The sequence below is a fragment of the Triturus cristatus genome, chromosome 1_2 (genome assembly GCF_964204655.1).
Source record: "Triturus cristatus chromosome 1_2, aTriCri1.1, whole genome shotgun sequence".
Lineage (NCBI taxonomy): Eukaryota > Metazoa > Chordata > Amphibia > Caudata > Salamandridae > Triturus > Triturus cristatus.
This window is the reverse complement of record NC_140580.1, coordinates 1,122,776,584-1,122,797,329: the sequence shown is the minus strand read 5'-3', so window position 1 is coordinate 1,122,797,329 and position 20,746 is coordinate 1,122,776,584.

Genomic DNA, 20,746 nt, shown 5'->3' with positions numbered 1-20,746 from the left:
ATGCTTCATCATTGGATCCCCACCCACTAAGGCTAATGTGAGTGGGTGGGCGATTTATCAGCAGAGCTCTTATTATTGCAGGATCATAGGTTGAAATTGCCTGCAGGTTTCTCCAGTTATAGTTTGGTTCATTTGTTTATTATGGATACCCTTGGCAAGGTTACAAACACACTTATGAGAGGATGTTGTTTATGGTATATTATGAACCTGGCTGGAGCTTTATCCTCACCTCAAGTCTACTCCAGAGAGGGATCCTGATAAGAGGCCACGAGGCAGTGGAACCCACTTCTGACACCACCAGCCGTGTTCTCTTGAGCAAACTGGCTCAATAAAAGCCTTAATGCAATATTTTCCAATAGGTCTAAGACTTATCTACAGGCCAAGAGGACCCAACGCTGTCTGTCCTTGCCCAATCCTGGCCCTGTTAAATAGATCCACAGGGACACTTAGAAGAGTTTTCAAAGACTTACATGCTCCACTAACAATGACCTTTAGCATAATATTTCATCAACTAAGCATTAAAATAATCAGATCTTCAATCATTCAGTTTTTACAAATTATCACTTATAAAACATTATCTGCTTACTGTCCTTTTACTATTTAACATCAGGTTTTATCTTGACCTTGTCATCTACCTCTTGAGTAAATGACGTTGAGCCTGCTGACTGTCCTGTCTCCCACCAACTCAAGCAAGGTCTGCAATTTTCAACTGCATTTTCAGACAGCACGTCATTCTTTTGATGAGGTCCTGCATACAGTTGGTTGATGGGTAACATGCTACTGAACCACTGTCTGCACCGTGAGTGTGAGATAACTTCAATAAATATGGACTTTGACTCTCTGCCACTGAAGGCATCTCCTTACCTGGAGACATGGCTTACATCTTCAACTAGCCCAAGCTACCAAGTGGAAACTAAGGGCCCGAGCCACAAAGGGACTTACGACTCATAAAGTTACAACTGGGGAGTCTCAGCACTCGGGCGGATTCTTCATACTCGAGCGGAATCTCAGCAAAGCAGTGCGCAGTGCGGAGAGTCACCACAAGTGCAAGGATTCCACCACAAGTGCGGACACTCCACCACGAGTGCAGATACTTCACACTCCTAACTTTACAAGTCGTAATTCCCTTTGTGAATCGGGCCCTAAGTATATTCTGTGGAGTCTTTGGTCCACCTCTACCTGTGATTGGCACATATTATCCCTGTTGTTGGCTTTACCTATCTTTGTGGCCAAGGTAACATTCTTGCAAGATGGATCCATCAATTTTGGACGAAAGCTCTAATTATGACCCAGTAGGAATTTCAGTCCACGCTCTATGTTGGTCTCTCTCTAACCACCTTTGGTGCACTGAAAGCAGTATTCACCCCAGTTCTAAAAGGCCTATACAGTCTTTCTCTGAAAGAAAATTGACTCACATAAAAATCTCTATATCAACACAAAAATCCATCGATAGTCCACCAACTCAGCCCATCTGGAGGTTCATGGATACTAAAACCTTATTACGTGGTACGGAAGCAGTAAATGTATGGCAGGAGGGCAGAGCACATTTTTCTGCCCACTGCAAGTTTCCAAACTGGGAGCTGTGGCCACTGGAAGTGTAGAAGAGCTCCCTAGTGGAAGAGACAGGGAAGGTCTCCAAGAAATAGGCTTCTCATGAGGGTTGAGCAGACCTTCTGGGTCTGAGCTGGTGATGGAGCCTGTCGGAAGTCAGAGAGGACTAGGATGGTGGGCTGGTATCAGAGCTGGGAAGAAAAGCGTTGTGGTGAAGCATGTAGACAAGAGTTACCCCTTTCACAGTGAGAGCATGGATGTCAGGTAAGGAAAGGCAGATTATTTGTGCTTTTGTCCCCCTGACGTTTCTTACCACCTCTGATCATAAGGCTCAAAAGCCTGAGGCTGTAAGAGAAAGTAACCAGAGGACTAAAAACCTTGTTCCCTTTCTGTGGTTTCCACACCTTGCCATTCAGCTAGTCCTAGCAGCAAACAGAAGGCTTTGGAGGGTGAAAGGATGACACCTGGGATTGTGATGATACTGGCAGTCAAAACATGCATCAGCAGCCCAAGCACTGGATGCATTTGGCATCTCTCTCCCCTCAACCATCCTGCTATGAAACAGGCAGGGTCCTTTGCCCTGAGCCCTGCACCATGCTCCCAACATGTTCCTATTCCTGCACGACCTTGGTCGGGCTGCAGCCTCTGATCAGGGTGACAGCTAGGACAGTCCAGGCCTTGCTGTCCATAGCCTGTCGCTTGGCAACCAAATGATGTCCTATGTCTCTTCCCCTGGTGCCCCTCTTCAGAGAAATATATGACTTACACTCACTCCTCCGTGTCTCATCTCCATTACCTCAGCTTCTTCTACTTTCAAGGCTCTCTGCAAACCTGGTCTCATTAGCCTCAGACAGCAGGAGGCCTTCCTGTGCCTGCAGGAAATGTATCAAATAGTGAAAGTACCACCCTTTCCCTGCACTCCTCCTCTGCAGAGTTTGGAGAGTACCCCAGCACATGGGAGCCTATTTACAAGCCCCAGCACCACCGGAGCGGCACAATTTTTGACACTCCAGTGGTGCTCTATGCAAGACCATTTTTACAAGGCCAGGCTAAGCCACTCTGCGTGGCTTTACACAGCCTTGCAAATATGGCCCTCAGCAACGCAGTTTTCTGCGTCAAAGGGGCATGGAATGAGTGTTTCTGTGGGCTTTCCCAGCAGCACCCATGGCTTTTTGACACTGCTCCAGATTTGCAAGGATCTGTAAATCTGAGGCAGCGCCAAAAACGAATGCCTGTCTTTGAAATTCTTTGAGGTGTTAATGTGGCGCAACGAGGAGAAATGAAAGCATTTCTCCTAATTTTTTGCTCTTTATATGTGTGCGGCATTCTGCAGCATACATAGAAGGAGCAAAATGCCAATAAGGAATGTTTTTGTGCAGGAAGGTGTCCCTTCTTGCACAAACACAATCATCCCTGCAACACAGGCTGCTGTTTTAGCGCCGGCACAGGGGAGAGCACAGGGGTTCACTGTATTCTTGTAAATGCGGTGCATCCCTGCGTTTTTGAAATTACGCTGCTCGGCGCAGCAAAATAGCTTGCGGTACGGCGCTGTGCAATTTTCCCCCATAGCATCACAGCCAGCATAAGAAGAAACTTACACATTTGCCAATTTGCAAATAAAATGGGTATTTCAAAGCCTTTTTTGTGCAACATTTGATTTAGCATATCTCAAACACAAATCGTTCAGATTTACAGCATATTAAATGAAAAGGCAAATTTTCAGCAAATAATTTTAAAATAACCACCTATTGTTTCTCAAGATACAAACTTTTTGGTCTTGATTCACAGAGCTTTTTCCATGTGCAAGTGTGACTTGAGCCGATAAAATATTAGTCATCCGGCTGCAATTCTAGCTCCACCTGGCTTCATCCCTTCTAAAAGTCCTCTTTGGAAACCAGGGCTGCTTGAAGCCCTGAGCCCTGGGCTTGCACGCACAGCATGATAGCATGATGGTGACTGCTAGCCTCCCAGTGAGATGGGCCCATAGCTAACTCTCAAACAGTGGGCCAGCACTTTGCCATACATTTGCATATTCTTCATCAGGCATCAGTAGGGATGCTGCGTTCATCCATGCAGACCTAGAACTGACCAATAGGCGAGCGGGATGTGTTTCCAGGGCGGTCAGGACTCATCAGCGCGCGCGCTCGCGCGGTTTGTTTCAGCTGACAGAATGTCAGCCGGCTTGGCTTTAATTTTCCAAATAGCCCACCTCCAGCCACGCGCTCTCCCACTCCAGACAGACTCACTATAACTTTTCCACTGCCAGAGGGCGCGCAATGATTCCTTCATGGTTAAGGGGAGGTGAAAGCTCTTATTTTTTCCGTGACCAGTTAGAGTAAAGAGCAAACTTACAGGTTTCCCTGGAAACCTATTAAATCGTCCAACGAAAGAAATTGGACATGACAACTGACAATGATCAATATAACGATTTTCAAAATTTAAGATTATAGGATTTTAGAGTGGTGGATGGTTCAGAAACACTGCAGGAGCTCTTGCGGAACGCCTATTTCCACTGAGTGCGGTATAAACCTTAAACAGCCCAGTGCTACTCACTAGCAGCCATATTTTATAAAATATTAAAATTAAATTAGCAGAACTCTTGAACGATTGGACATGATATTCTACCAGAGCGAGCTTTGACCAAAAATAAACAATTTATGACATCTGGGAAAAAAATGTATAGAAGGAGTGCATTTTAAGAGAGCATTAAAATGTTCAATAGATGACTTCTTGCACTGAGAATGAAGGACTGGACCCTGAAATTGGTGTCAACCGAATACTGACCCTTGAACCTGACCAGCCAAGGGGGGCTCTTTAAGGAGACAAACTGCCCATGTGGAGACTGGATTCTGTCTGTCTGTCTATCTGTCTCGCTCTCCATTCAGGCATTATTACTATAGTGCGAAGGTCAAATGCAGTACTATGACCACAGTAAAGTTCCATGTTCTGGACCTTCTGGACCTTGGGATCAGCCGGGATCTGCACATTGTGATCCTTTGCAATGAGGGCATGCTCTGGTTCTGCTTAAATACCGTTTTTAATATCTAAAAGTATGGCATAAACCTTATATGCAGATGCACATAAGCTATTTAATACCATTGGAGAAGAATGGAAGGGGCATCATGACACCCTCAAGGCTTCACCTCTAATGAGTCATGGCCCCTCCCCACACTAAACTGTGGTGATAAATAGCATATTACACTGTGCACCCGCACAGACACACACACACACCCACACACATATACATATTAGGACCATGTTTCCAAAGGGAAAGCATATTTTTGTTTTGCTAATAACTTTGGCACTGTTTGATGAATCTTTACGAAACGGTCCAAAAACAAAGTCTCATCCACCTCATCTTCTTCCTTGAAGGTCCTCTAGCCAGTGCTGCAGCTGCTTCTCTGGTCCCAGTGGTAACTCCTCATTCTTAGCCCTGTAGTCCTCTAGACAGTGCTGCAGCTGTGTCTCTGTTCCCAGTGCTAATTCCTTATTCTAAATCCTCTAGACAGTGCTGCTAGATTCTTCTCTGGTCCTGTCGGTAACTCCTCAATCTGAGTCCTCTAGACAGTGCTGCAGCTGCTTCTTTGGTCCGGTCAGGAATTCCTCTATTGTAAGTCCTCTAGACAGTGCTGCAGCTGTGTCTCTGTTCCCAGTGGTAATTCCCCATCCTTAGTCCTCTATACAGTGCTGCAGCTGCATCTCTGTTCCCAGTGGTAATTCCTCATTCTTAGTCCTCTAGCCAGTGCTGTCAGCTGCTTCTCTGATAGTGGTAATTTCTCATTCTTAGTCCTAAAGACAATGCTGCAGCTGCTTCTCAGGTCACAGTGGTAATTCCTCACTTCAAGTCCTCTAGACTGCTACAGCTGTGTCCCAGTGGTAATTCCTCATTCATAGTCCTCTAGGTAGTGATGCTAGCTGCTTCTCTCATCCCGTCGGCAATTCCTCATTATAAGTCCTCTAGGCAGTGCTGCTAGCTGCTACTCTGGTCCCATCAGACATTCTTCATTCGAATTCCACTAGGCAGTGCTACATCTGTGTCTTTGGTCACAGTGGTAATCGCTCATTCTAAATCCTCGAGGCAGTGCACCATCTGCGTCTCTGTGCCCAGTAGTAATTCCTCAGTCTCAGTCCTTTAGCCAGTGCTGCTAGCTGCTTCTCTGTTCCCAGTGTTAAATACTCATTCCTAGTCCTCTAGGCAGCGCTGCAGCTGTGTCTCTGTTCCCAGTGGAAATTCCTCATTCTTAGTCCTCTGCTAACTGCTACTCTGGTACCAGTGGTACTTCCTCATTCTTAGTCCTTTAGACAGTGCTGCAGCTGCTTCTCTGGTCCCAGTGGTAATTCCTCATTCTTAGACCTCTAGGCAGCGCTGCGTATCTGTTTCCAGTTGTAATTCCTCATTGTAAATCCTCATTCTCAGCCTTCTAGGTAGTGCTGCTATTTGCTACTCTGGTCCCGTTGTTAATTCCACATTCTAAGTCCTCTAGGCAGTGCTGCAGCTGTGTCTCTGTTCCCAGTGCTAATTCCTCATTCTTAGTCCTCTAGGCAGTGCTGCTAGCTGCTTCTCTGGTCCTGTCGGTAATTCCTCATTCTAGGTCCTCTAGGCAATGCTGCTAGCTGCTACTCTGGTCCTGTCGGTAATTCCTCATTCTTAGTCCTCTAGGCAGTGCTGCTAGCTGCTTCTCTGGTCCTGTCGGTAATTCCTCATTCTAGGTCCTCTAGGCAGTGCTGCTAGCTGCTTCTCTGGTCCTGTCGATAATTCCTCATTCTAGGTCCTCTAGGCAGTACTGCTAGCTGCTTCTCTGGTCCCAGTAGTAATTCCTCATTCTAAGCCATCTAGACAGTGCTGCTAGCTGCTACTCTGGTCCCGTTGGAAATTCTCAAATTTGTAATCCTCTAGGCAGTGCTGCTGCTGTGTCACTGTCCCCAGTAGTAATTCCTCATTCTTAGTCCTCTGCTAGCTGCTACTCTGGTCCCATTGGTAACTCCTCATTCTTAGTCCTCTAGACAGCGCTGCTAGCTGCTTCTCTGGTCCCGTCAGTAACTCCCCCATTGTAAATCCTCTCGGCAGTGCTGCAGCTGTGTCTCTAGTCACAGTGGTAGTTCCTCATTCTGAGACCTCTAAGCAGTGCTGCTAGCTGCTTCTCTGGTCCCATCAGTAACTCCTCAATCTAAGTCCTCTAGGCAGTGCCAGCCACGGCCTGTGCCGGTAAGAGCGGTGGGGCCCGGTAGTGGGGATTTCAACAGACTTGGGAAAATTAAATAAATAAATCATGTTCCCTCGTCGTCATCTGTTGAAATCCTCCCCACACTGGGCCCTATCGCCCTACTGCTCTTACCTGCATGGGCCACAGCTGGACAGTGCTGCAGCTGCTTCTCTGGTCCCAGTGGTAATTCCTCATTTTAAGTCCTCTAGGCAGTGCTGCAGTTGTATCTCTGTTCATACATCCACTACAGTCTAAACCAAAACACATAGATAAAAGACATTGTCATTCACAACACCAATAGCTCTATCTCTGACAAATGTGAGACTTATTGCATTGCAAATGCTTGTTGTGATTTGCTGTAAATTTGTTCAGAAGTTTGCGAAAAAATGAAGGCAAATAAAATATAGATATTTCATGCTGCTGAGGATCCGCAGAGCCAATAGATCTTGAGATAAGCTCTGATTGGCTGCCACCACTTAAACAAGGATGTGATGGCAGTCATTGTAGGACTCAGGGACTCAGTGTCCTGTCCTGTAAATAAGTGTGAGAAAAAATGTGGGGGCAGGTTATGTATCGAGTTATCTCAAGTAACTATAACTCATGCCCTAAAGTAACTATAACTCACTTGAGGCCACGTCCTTCACCCAACCCCCAGCAATCACCCAACTCCCTCTGTGCACAGCTTCTGACAATTTCCGCATGCAGTTTTCCATAGGAAAATTGAACAGTATTACCGCAAAAATGGCTGAACAGAATTACACCAAATTTGGCAGCAATCTTAGTCCAGAATGCTTGCTTTTTGTGATTTGGTGTAAATCCGTTCAGTATTTTTTCAGAAATTAAGTTTAAAAAACGTTCTATATCTGGATGGTTGGGGTCGTGGAACTCCCGCAATCATGCAAAATGAAAAAATAAAGGAGTCTGATTGGCCGAGGGGACTTTTTTTCCTACCGACCACTTCATTCTTGTGGGAGTAAAGGCTCCCACCAGAGCGCGTTCTCATTGTCTGGCCGCAACATGAAAAGAAATGTTGCGGCGTTCATTATAGGAGTAAGGAACTTGGTCCCCTCTCCTGAATATTCTTTTTCAAAGCGATATAAGAGGACAGGGTAGGGATACCCTTCCATATGTGGGGGTTGGGGATCCCTGATGCTAAAAAGTAAAAAAAAAACATGTTTTTTTTGTTGCAATCCCAAGGTTCTCTTACTGGATCGTAGTAAAAATATATAAAATGGTGGCAGCAATTATAAAAAAAAAAAAATGATTACCCCAGGTGATCCAGAGCCGAAGGGTCATCATTTTGTATTTTTAAGGATAGAGTTCATGGGACTTCCGTAGGGACTGGGGGCCCTATTCACCTGGACCGCTTTATTTTATATTGGGAGGGGGCCTACTGCCTTCCTCCTTGAGCAGTATTAGGCCCCAGCAGCCCACCCCCAGGTCGGCTTTATACAAAAATTGGGAGGGGACTTGCAGCCCCACTCCCTGAGCCTTATTAGGCCCGGGGGGAGCCCTCCTCTGGGGCTGTTTCTTTATAATTTGGGGAGAGGTCGCACAGCCTTGCTTCCCAAACCTCAATGAGGCCGCGGGGAACCCATCCATGGGGCCATTTATTTCATTAGGGGATGGGGGTGCACAGCCACCTTCCCCGAGACTCAAAAAGGCCCCAGACATCCTTTCCTGCGGGGCCATTGTATACTTCTGTGGAGGTTGCGTGGGGCCCCCATCTCTCAAATTCGACTCTGGGGACATCATCCCCCAGAGCTTGATTGCAGACACTGTAGTTCCCTTCCCATACTCTTCCCAGGCAAGGAACACAACTTGGCTCCTGCCCAGGCAGTTCTGTTAGACATTGAAATGTATGAATTTATCAGATTACAGTTATTGGTGACTTTTTGACAAACCAATTGTACAGCTTTATATATGTCGATATGTTGACTCCAAGATAAAGCCAATAGGCCTGTCTTTTATATTTTGGTCTTCTGACCCTTTGACAAAGCCAGTAGTATGACACCATTATACCTGAAATTCACTGAATAAAACAAAGGTTAAATTGACGATATAGTCAGGTTAAGGTGATATCGTACATTACATTTTTTTTAAACCTCAGAAATTCTATGGAAAGGGGGTATGACTTGACGCCAAGAGAAGATGGCCACATACTAGCAGTGCTTCGCGGCAGTTCAGTCGGAGTGTCAGCCGCGACGCATTCCCGAGACCACACAACCGCAGAAAAATTGAGTCCTTCGTGGTATGAAGGACTCCGGAAGACTTTGCTGTATTCTTCTGGCGCCAGTGAGAGTTTTTTCCTGTTTGTTGCGGCTGGCGCGTTTCCCCTCACGGGACTTGCTCTCGCCATTTTATTTTTAATGTGCTTTTCCCTCGTACATTTTCCATGCAGCAACGATTGAACTTTTGATTTCTGGATATACTTTAGACAATATGGCTACTTTTTTGTGATGAAGGACTGCAATTATGTATGGCATGCAACAGCTACTTATGTTATAAGGTTATTGGTATATAGGCATTGGTATATAATATCTTTACTTGGTGAACTAATCTGAGAAAATGGACTTACTGTGTTAAGGGCGAGATTTGGCTCCTTGTGAAATTTGATACCTCATAAGAACATGTGCAATCACTACAAACAAAGTTGGAAAGCTGCACAAATGTGTTGCATTTGACCATATTGCCCATTTTTTGTGTGTGTAAAACGCATACCTAATGGAGATGAATAGCAAAAACACACGTTTTGCCATTTGATAATCACCCCAATCTGCGTTCGGTCTGTATTTACTGTCTTTTGAGGAAATTGTCTCGCTTTGCTGAGCATGGGCTGATACTTTTCTTGGACAGTTCTACATTCCCTTCATTGCTTTCTTCCTGGTCTTCTCTCCCTATCCAATATTTCTGCTTATACAACAGTTTTACTTTTTTTTGTGGCTGCACTTTCATCATCAGAGAATTCTTGTTTTAAAATTTTATGGGGAGAAAGAAAACTACACGTCGTATTTCCAGTACTTCTTCAGTGTTCTCATCTTTGGTGGATCATATTCCTTTTACAATCCTTCAAACAGACATGGAAGACTCTGAATGCAGCACAATGTCTGCACACCTGTAGGTGCAATGGCAACGTGGTCCAATATTCCACTTTCCACCAATAAACTTACTTCTGAATTAACCATTCCCTCTGTGCTTTCCTCTACTAAGCGTGTCAAAAAAGACCCTCCTTCACTTGTTACATCTCCTCCGCCATGTACCATGGAGTTGCTTCTTGAGGAAATTCGTGCTCTTCGGCCTCATATGGAGAAAGCGTCTTTAGGCCTTAGATTACATGTGGTCTGATATGGATCATAGGGTTCTGCACATTGAGCAACGTATGGACTCTGTCCAGGATATGGCAAATCAAGTTCCCTCTATTAAATTGAAAATTACGCAACTCAAAAGGCAAATGGAAAACTTGAAAATTGCAGTAGGTGCAACATTTTGCACATATATGGGTTGGCAGAAGGTTTGGAAGGCTCTGACTCTATTTTATTTTTAAAATCATTCCTTCTGCAAATTCTTGGTATCCCTAACTTCCCTGTTTTTAATACTCAAAGAGCTCACTGTCTGGTCCATGCTCCAACTGTTGGCAGCCTCCTCTGATAAACCCAGGGGTGTCATTATCCATTTTTTGGAATATACTGGCTTATTGAAAGTTCTGCAAGCAGCCAAACTCGAGGGATGAACTTCTTGGCAAGGATCTTCGCTTTTCTTTGTTCAAGACTATGCTAAAGAAACAGCAGATAGGAGAAAGACAATTTTAGTTATGAGACCAGCACTTCTAAGCCTCAACGCCAGATTTGGTCTTTTTCATCTATGTCTCTTTAAAGTTACTTATAAGAATAAAACCACGACTTATGAGGATCCTGCTTCACTACAACGCTTTTTGGATTATTGCAGAGAAGAAGATATGGATGTCTTTCAAATGTTTAATCTTAATTGTATTGATTGTTTTAATGTGCTTTGCTTCCTAGTGGTTTGTTATCAATACATGTTATGGCGCCGTTGTTGTGTTATTTAACCTTCATGTTTTTTTCTTTTTGTTAGGTGCAGTTTTCATACATGATCATGGTGACTTTTGTACATCAGCTTTGTGGTCCCCGGTCTGTGTTGGATGATTTTCCTCTCTGCCTGATCCGCCGCAGGTTATCTGGTTAGTGGTGTTATCTTCCTCATGTGGCTTCACCACTCTCATCTTGTTCTTGTTAGTCGAAGTTGATTAAACTGTTCCCATAAACTATGATTTGTATTTCATCTTATTGTCCACATCTGTCTTTTACGGTCTCTCCTTTTTTGTCTTATTTTGGATATTCTTTTCTCTCTGCTAAATGTTCTTCTCTTTCCTCACTTCTTATATCCCTTTTCTTCTTCATACTGGACTTTATATTCTCCTACTACTTCTTCCTTTTTCATAACTGTTTATTTCTTATTCTATGATATTCGGTTTCTGCTGAAATATTTTTGTGAAGTCTTTACTAATTATTATTGCTTCTACATAGTTATTGATCCTCAAAGGTTAGGTTTTTTACTATCCACTGTTTTTTATTCTTTCAATTGTTATAAATGGTTTTAAAAGATATCTCTTGGAATGTTAAGGGTTTGGGTTCTCCTGTAAAACGTCAAACGGTACTAACTCATTGATCTAATTTGAATAGTGCTACAGCTTTATTACAAGAAATTCATGTTTTAGACAAAGAAATTGCTAAACTTAAAAGACAATGGGTGGGTCATGTTTTAGCCTCTCCAGGTACAGAGCGTAGCCATTTTATGCCATAAACGTCTTGATTTACAGGTTATTGCTCAAAATACTGATGATACGGGTGGGGGGTCTCCGTTTCTCTGTTGTTTAGTAAAATTCCTATGACTTTCTTTAATTAATCTTTATGCACCCACTGCCCTAGACACTCTTTTTTGGCCCGCAATTTTATTTAAATTAATGTCCTTTAAGGATGAATGCCTATTAGTGGGTGGTGATTGTAATATGGTTTATGACCCTATAATTGACCGCTATTCTACATCTAGATTCATCCCCTCCTAGATGCGCTCTCACTTTACATCTACTATCTTAAAACGATCATTAGTGGATGCTTGGAGAGTATGTACACTTTTAGAGTATACTTTCTTTTCCCCTGTACATCTCACCCAATCTCGATTAGATTATCTTTTTCTCTCCAAGGTACTTGCACAGCATATTACCCATTCAGATATTGGGTCCATACTAATTTCTGATCATGCTCCTGTTTCTTTAATTTTGGATCTTTTTCCACCTACTCAGGGTACAAGAAGATGGAGATTCAATAATTCCCTCCTTTTGGATTCCAATTTTACCAAAACATTTGAGGTTTTCATTTGTACTTTCTTTTTTTGAAAACAAAACTCCATCCTGGTCTCCGCAGATTGTTTGGGATACTTTTAAGGCTGCCTCTAGGGATTTTATTATCTCTTTTGTATCCCATAGAAAGAAAAACACTATACATAATTTGAAATTATTTACAACACGATTTAAGCAATTAGAACAATCTTATTACCAAACAAACTCTAAGGCTTGTCTTGATTAACTAATTAAATCCAAATTTAAATTCAATCAATTATCCACAGAAAATGCCAATTCATTCTTCTTTATATCTTCTGCCAAATATTATGGGGGTGAGAATAAGATGGACAAACCTTTAGCCAATTATTTCAGAGTGAAGAATGAACGTACCAATTTATCCTAATTTCAACTAACCCCATGGTTTATAAAAATGAAGATATATTGTTAGAATTTTCCCAATTCTTTCAGTCTCTTTATACTCCTGATTCTCCTGTTCTTCAAGAAGATAATCATCAATATTTGTCTTCTATTGCCCCATGTCTACTCCTAATTTAGACTTTTCAGTACTAGATGAGTATATTGGAGACCTCAATATTCTTAACACCATTCGTACTATTAAACGCTGTACAGCCTCAGGACCTGATGGTTTTACAATTGAATTGTATTCTCATTTTTCTAAAACTCTTGTTCCTAAATTACTTCAACTTTTTTATTTCTTGCCAGAACTCCATTGGCTCTTTTTAAGACGTCTTGATATGCCTTCTCCCTAAAGATGGTAAAGACCATTCATTGTGTAAAAATTATAGATCCATTTCTTTAATTAATCTAGACTACAAAATCTTTGCAAAAATGTTGGCTCTTCGTTTAGAATCTTTTCTTCCTCATTTGATTGAACGAGAACAATGTGGGTTCAGTAAAGGTCAACACATTTCAGACAACACCAGATTATTCTTTAATGTTCTTAGCAAATCTAAATCCTATAAAGAATCTTTAGCAGCCATCTCACTAGATGCTGAGAAGGCTTTTGATCGGGTTGGATGGCCTTTTATCTTTGCTACTTTATCCTGGTTTGGTTTTCGTAATACCTTTATAAATGATGTCTCTCTTTTATACTCTTCTCCCGCCTCTTCCATCTTAGCTAAGGGTCTTATCTCACCATCTTTTTTTTTTATATAGTGGGTAGCTAAGGGTCTTATCTCACCATCTTTTTTTTATATAGTGGGATTAGACAAGGTTGTCCTATATTTCCCCTCTTATTTATTGCTCTTGAACCATTCTTGATCAAAATTCGTTCCAATCCCCAGATTACTGGTTTTCAATTGAAAATTTCAGTGTATGCTGATGCCATCTTGCTTTTTCTCTCAAAATACCAAACCTCCTTACCAGCTTTTCTATCTGAGGTATCTCTTTTTGCCTCTGTGTCTGGTTACAAATTAAATGTTGATAAATGTGAAATACTGCCGTTGAACAAATTATGTTTTTCTGTAGATTATATTTCTTCTGGCTTTCATTGGAATTCAGATAAAACCAAATATCTGGGTTTATGGTTTAAACCTTCTTTTAAAGACTCCATACTATTAAATGTTAAAGAATTACAGGCGACACTGCGGTCTATTACGTCCAGGTGGAATCCCTTGTTTCTATCCTGGTGGGGCCGTCTTGACACAATAAAAATGATGCTGTTTCCTATCAAGCTTTTTTATATCTTTAATAGCCCCATAAACATTTCCATTTCTCATTTTAAGATAATTTACTCCATTTTATCCAAATTCCTATGGAACAACAAAAAACCCTGCATGTCTGTTCACAAACGTAAACATCCTAAACGTTTGGGGGGTGTTAACTTTTCAGACTTTCAAACCTATCACACAGTCTTTTCTCTTAAATAATCCTCCTTGTTACTACAAGAAGATGAGGAATCATCATTGCCATTATGGCCTAATGTTGAACAATCTTTCCTTCATGCATTTTCATTTCAAAACTTTTTATCCTTTACACATAGACCTTTGCCACATTCCCTTCCAATTTTTAATAACACTTGTAAAATGCTCCATCCCCTTCTTATAGCTCATCTTTCTGCCAGAGACCAATTCTTGTAATCATCAATATGGTATAATAAATATTTTAAAATTAATGGGAAAATAATTTTTTGGAAGGATTGGCATATTAAAGGGACCAGTTGGGTTCATCAACTTTTTCAAGGTGATTCATGTATGTCTTTTACAGCTTCCCAAACACATTTTTCTTTACCTATTTCTTATGCATCTAAATATGCATCATTAACTTCGTTAATTCAATCAACATATAATAGTTTTAATCATATTTCTACCTCTTCTTCTCTATGTCCAGGCACTCTTGTGGTTTTTTATCTCTTTCTCCCCTTCTCCCTTGCTTTCTATCCCTTGTGCAAAGCAGCATAACAACTTTGGTTGCTGCACTGCATGGTGCCAAAAATAATAAATCTGCCTTTCTTCGTTATGCACCCATAATATCAGCAGCTTGATTCGAGCTAAAATGGCTGCGTTTGTTACACTAAGCGCGATCTAGCATTGCTTTACAGCACCAAGGTAAGCAAGCAGGGCCTCGTTTACAAGCAAGCCCATTGCGCCACCAGCAGCGCAATGGGTTTTGCCACGTAAAGTCACCCTGCATGACTTTCCATGGCCTTGTAAATATGGGTCCATTTCACGCATTACTCTGCGTGAAAGGGGCATTCCATGGGTGTTGCTGTGGGTGATCCCATGCAACATTCATGGAACCTGACACATTCCCAGATTTACAACGTTTTGTAATGCCGGGAATGCGTCAGAATCCTACGCCTCATGTGGCGCAACGAGGAGAAATACTTTTTTTCTTCTCATTTCTTCCTCGTTCTATGCGTGCTGCAGCACATGTAGAAAGAGGAAAATGGCATTAATGACTGTATTTGTGCAGGAAGATGTCCCTTCCTGCACATAAATAATAATCCCACAATGCAAGCAGCCTTACAACATGACGCAAGAGTGGCAACACTGCTGCATGACAGCCAATTGTGCTACAGCGCAGTGGAGAGCACACGGATGTGTCATATTGTTGTTAATACTGTGCTTTTAAAATGACTCACTTCAGCGCAGTAAAATGCCTTGCGGCACCGCGCTGCATCATTTTGTAGTAAATATGAGGCCCGCAGTGTCTAGCATAAGATTGGAATCAAGGTACTACCACAACTACATAACAACCACCAAAGGATGAATAGTGTAATATGTGTAGTTTCATGGACATTACATACACTATACATGGGAGTATTACACAATTTTACTTTTGTTCATTGTTTGCGCCTGTTCTTTGATGTATTTTATGTGGGTTTAGTTGTTCTGGTTTTACTTGGACTCCTTGGGGTGTTCGTGCTTTTGCACACCTCTAGAAAGTTGGTGAAATTGAAAACAAACTCTGGTAAAGCATCAGGAGAAGACTCTATACCCCTTGAATTATATAAGATCTGTATGGATGAATTACTCCCACTTTATACCAAGTAATTGGATTTATCGGAGCAGGAGGAAAGGTCCCTGATTCATGGAACATTACACAGATAGTTTTCTTCTTAAAAAAAAAAGAAACCAGCGGAAGAATGTGGGTCATATAGACCAATATCACTTATAAATACTGACGCAAACATTTTTGCTAAAATCCTGGCGACCCATCATGCTCCGATAATGCCTAGCTTTGTTTCTCCCCAACAACATGGGTCTATCTTTCGGAGGGATACAACGGCTCATGTAAACATGGCTATAACAGCATTCGATGTTGCAAAGACAAAGTCAACTCCACTCGGCATGATTTTATTAGATGCTAAAAAAGCTTTTGACCGAGTGGGGTGGGACTTTCTCTGGGGCACACTATTAGCATTCGGTATCAAAGGCAAATTTTTGAAATGGGTTCAGGCTTTATATGATCATCCTAGTGCCAAAATTATATATGCTGGTTTACAATCTTCCACTTTCTCAATCTCACGTGGCACTCGTCAGGGGTGCCCTTTAATCACCTTTACTGTTTGCACTGTCGATAGAGCCATTAATCCTGGCCTTGCAAAATCAGTCTCGAATATAGCATTTTACATTTGGGATGAATACTCTTAAAGTCACGGCGTATGCAGACGACATTGCAGTGTACTCAGTGGACATTTTAACGAAGCACTGCAGGGGTAGTTGAGGAGGCAAAGAGGTTTGGGGCTATCTCCGGCAACAGACTAAATACTAACAAAACTCAAGTTTTGCTGAATTATAAATCCCCAGCTCCAGTGTTAGGAGCATGCAGTGTTGTTACATACTTAGGGGTTAGAGTGTCTGACAAAATCGATAAGATAGTTGCATTAAATCACGAGGCGCTTCTGAAAGAAGTAACTAAATCACTTAAAAAGTGGCATAAATTGCCTATGGGAATTATCGGGCGAATAAATATAGCAAAAATGAAGATTTTGGCCAAATTCCTTTATCTGTTCCGGAATATCCCCTTACGCGTGAATAATATTTTCTTTAAACGCTTAGATGGGATTCATAGCAGCTTTATCTGGGGCTACAAGAAGGCTCGTCGAGCAATTGATTTACTAAAGCTCCCATTCAATCAGGGGGGGCTAGATTTTCCTGATTTTAAACTATACTTCTGGGCAGCTTTTCTGGGCCATCTTCGCAGTTTAATAAATCCCATGAGCAACATTTTCTTTCACAAATTTATGCTAGGGGAGGACTATAATATGTTTCATTTTTCAACCAATGACCCAAATTACTACAAAGGGGTCAAATTCAAGACCGCACGTGACACTGTAACCATCTGGCGGGCAATTCTCTCTAAATGCAATACAATGTTCTATCATGTTAAACCTCCCTTGTGGGATAACCCCGGCCTCCCAGAAATTTTCCGCGACGTGGTGGGAAAGCGATGGGCTAGTTTTGACATTAAACATCTAGGGGATTTGTATGATTACAATGGGTTCATCACATTTGAAAGACTAAAGATCTTATATAAACTTCCAGAAAGTATGCTGTTCAAATATTATCAGATTCGAGATTATTTTATACGTAATCTGAAGCTGACAAATGTTATGGATTCTGATATATGCAATTGCTTTTATGCAGTAAATGATAAGTCGCTGATTACTATAGGGTATAAAAGTTTTAACACCTATAAGAAGGACGACTGTACCAGACTAGATGATCGCTGGAGCCAAAGTATGGGGACAGTGATCTCGGCTAACACTATTTTGCTTGCTCTCAGCAGTATCAACAGGTCTGTGCACTCATCTAACTTGAGGCTGCAGCAACATAAGACTATATGCTTATTATACTACACACCTGAAAGAATATCGGAATGGTCATTTAATAATCCTGCTAGCGATCGGACAAAGTGTCCAATATGCAATCTATTGGCAGCCGACTTAAAACATATGTTCTTTTTATGCCCTGAGCTAACAGAATACTGGCAGAAGGTTGCTCAAATACTGTCCCAGAAACTTGGGAGACCTACAACGGTTTTCAATAGTAGATGTGATGATGAGCGGGCAAAATACAAAATCTAGCCAGAATCATCTAATTACCATCTTATTAGTATGTGCTAGGCTGATAATTGCCCGGGTCTGGATCTCACAGGGTGCTCCATCAGCTATGGAATGGTGGGGCTTGGTTAGAGAGACGCACGACATGGAATTAGCACTAGCTAAAACGAGGGGGACCCGTTCACTATGTAAATTCAAGAAAATTTGGGGATCATTGTTCTGAAATTCATGGAATATTTTCGTATAAGTAAGATGCTCTTCTGTTTTATAATCTAATCCCCCCCTTTGCTTTTCTTTTTTTTTCTTTCCTTCTCTCAAAGATGCAATGCTTTGTAATTGTCATTACTATTTATTGTGTATAAATGTTCTCATGTTGGTAAATAAAAAATTCATAAAAAAGGAAAAAAAAGAAATTAAAAACAAACTCACACGTTTGTAGGCATATCACAAACATATTCAGGCAGCGTCCAAGACTAAAAAGGTTACCAAATTTATTAAAAGGCATGTGTGTTGTCAAGGACAAAAGTAGAAGCGTTTTCAGACTGGGACTAGGAAATAACATTAACTACAAAAGCACTTTTTTTGCTCCAATATTTCTATGTTTTGTCCCTCTTTAACCAGCGCATCTCTTCCCCTGCACATCCCCAGAGACCCCTTCTGATACAGAATTGTACTCGCCTTCATACTTCTGCCAGACAATACTCAGCATGCCGGGTGCAAATTATAAAATATTGCAAACGCCAAGTTGGCTTGTGCGCCAACTGCAAAATGTATTAGCCTGCGTAAGCAGCATATCGGCTAACGGCCTGTGAGAAGGCTATTGAGTTGTATCAGCCACAGTCTCTGCAATGCATGCCAGATATATTGTTTTGAGAATAAAACATATGGATTTAGGACTGATGGGCTTTAATGCATTTGCCTCTAGAACAGATTGCTGTAAAGGGATGGCAGACACTTTACATCAGATGTACATAAGGCATATTGGATTCGGCGCTGGTTTGCATGAAATATATTTGCACATATAATAGTTTGGCTTGTAAGCCAAATGCATTGCGGCGCTCATAAAACACATGCGCGCTGTCTTTGCAATAGCAGATTTGTTTCAAATTAAATTGGATCAGCCTCATATCAGATTTTGAGCAAATACTGAGCCGGTGATTCGATTCCTACATTGATAACTACAGAGGCGTGAATGTGTGTGTCCTAAGTGGGGCATTAAAACTTTCCAGCATTGACAGACCCAATAGTATTGGCATTAAGGCCTATTGGCTTTATCAGCGGTTTCTAGTCATGCAATAATGCATCCCTGATGTTGTGCAGCATGGCTAAATAAGAAAAACAAAAGGCCTTTGATATGGCCGGTCATGTCATTTAGTAGGCGCACGCATCCATGCTCTCGCAGGCCTACAAAATGATGCACTTTTTAAAAATGTATTTGCTGATCCGAATTGGACCGGTAAATAAAAAATATATATTGTCCGGAAGTGTTTTTATGAAAAGTGCAGGTGGGTGGAGTAACACAGAAGCAGCGGGTTGAGGAGTGACGAGGAGGGTGCAGCTACAGAGAGCAAAACGGGGTGGGAAGAAAGCAAAGGCGACGGAGAACAAGGGCGCAGTTGAGGGGAAGCAACACAGAAGGAGGGGGATGGAAGCAACACACCACGTGAGGGTGGGGAGAAGAAACAAGGGGCGAGATAGCAAACCTGTATGTTCTTGATAGACCCAGAATATGTCTTCTACAACCAGACAGCCCTGCTTTGTGGTAAGCTCAACCTAAAAATTTAGCTAAATCCAGACCGCCATGTTTGCGGTCTCTTGCTGTCCTCGGTGGGACCAGCGCAGTGGCCGGCAGCTATCAGTGCAGCACACGCACTGCACGCACAGCCGTCATGCATTCAAGACAGCACTTACTTGCCTTACTCCTTAGAAGGCAACAAAGACTTAGCTCAGACTGTGCTTTGGGTGCCGCATTATTCTAACTTCTCTTTGCAACTTGAATGCACAGATGCAGCCCTTATAAGTTCCAATATGCATTGTTATAGCTTCTTGCTTCTAGGAGTTTGTGGGATGGAATTAATTATTTAGAATCGAGTAGCCGGTCCACCCTCGCGCATGAATCACGGAGGATCCTACTTCTGCCGGTCTCACAGCAGGCCGCCCACCTAACCGCTCACTAGACCGCCCACAAGACCGCCCATTGGAAAGCCCACTGTATTAAAAGAAGCCCGCTTCTGTAGCACAACTTTTTCACCAAAAGTGTAATCCATTGATGATATCTACTGCCTGGGTCCATCATGCATGTATGGCGGTCCCAGGCAAAAAATGGGCATAAGAATGTCCACAATAAATAGGACAAGTATTGCAATGTGTACAAGCGTGTGACCCCATGGGAGTTCGGTCACCAGCTGAGGCTCTGCCATTGGATGTTAGGAGGTTCCCTGTTTCTAAATGAGTTGGAGAAACCATGGAGTGGGCAGGGCTGGGCCACTGCTGATTATAGCGCGGCACTCACTGTGCCAAGTTTACATGTCCCTCACAATTACTTAACTAGCAAAGTAGTAGGTGCTTAGTGTTGTCAAGCAAAATTTTGCAGCTTTATCTGACATCACATGAGTCAATTTTGTATCCCTGGTATGGCAGCAGCGTATTCCATAGGTGGAACATCCTGCAGAAGGGAATCGCACTGCAGGCAATCCTGCCACCATTCTGGAACTGCACTGCGGATACAAGATAGCAGTGCGGGAGACTAAGTATGTGGGCCCAGGGGGGTTCTGCAAAGCAAATGAGGCCAAGGTAGCCGGGTGGGACAAAGGTGCATGGGAGTAAAGGGAAAGGGATTCAGGAGTAAGGGTGGGTGTAACTCGCGTAATTCAGTGTAGCATAATCACACGGAATTACCCAAAAATTCTGCAAGATTACACTTCAATTTGGTGAGAAGAGTAATTCTGCACTTAGCAGTATATCTTGGCACAAACATGCCCCCTTGATTCCAAAATGGACATCATGCCTTTTGCACTAAGAAATAGCACTAAATGCAACAGAACACAAATAGGGAGCGAGAGCAGTTGCTTGTGCTTGCTAAATTTGTTCTTGGGGTAGGCGTTT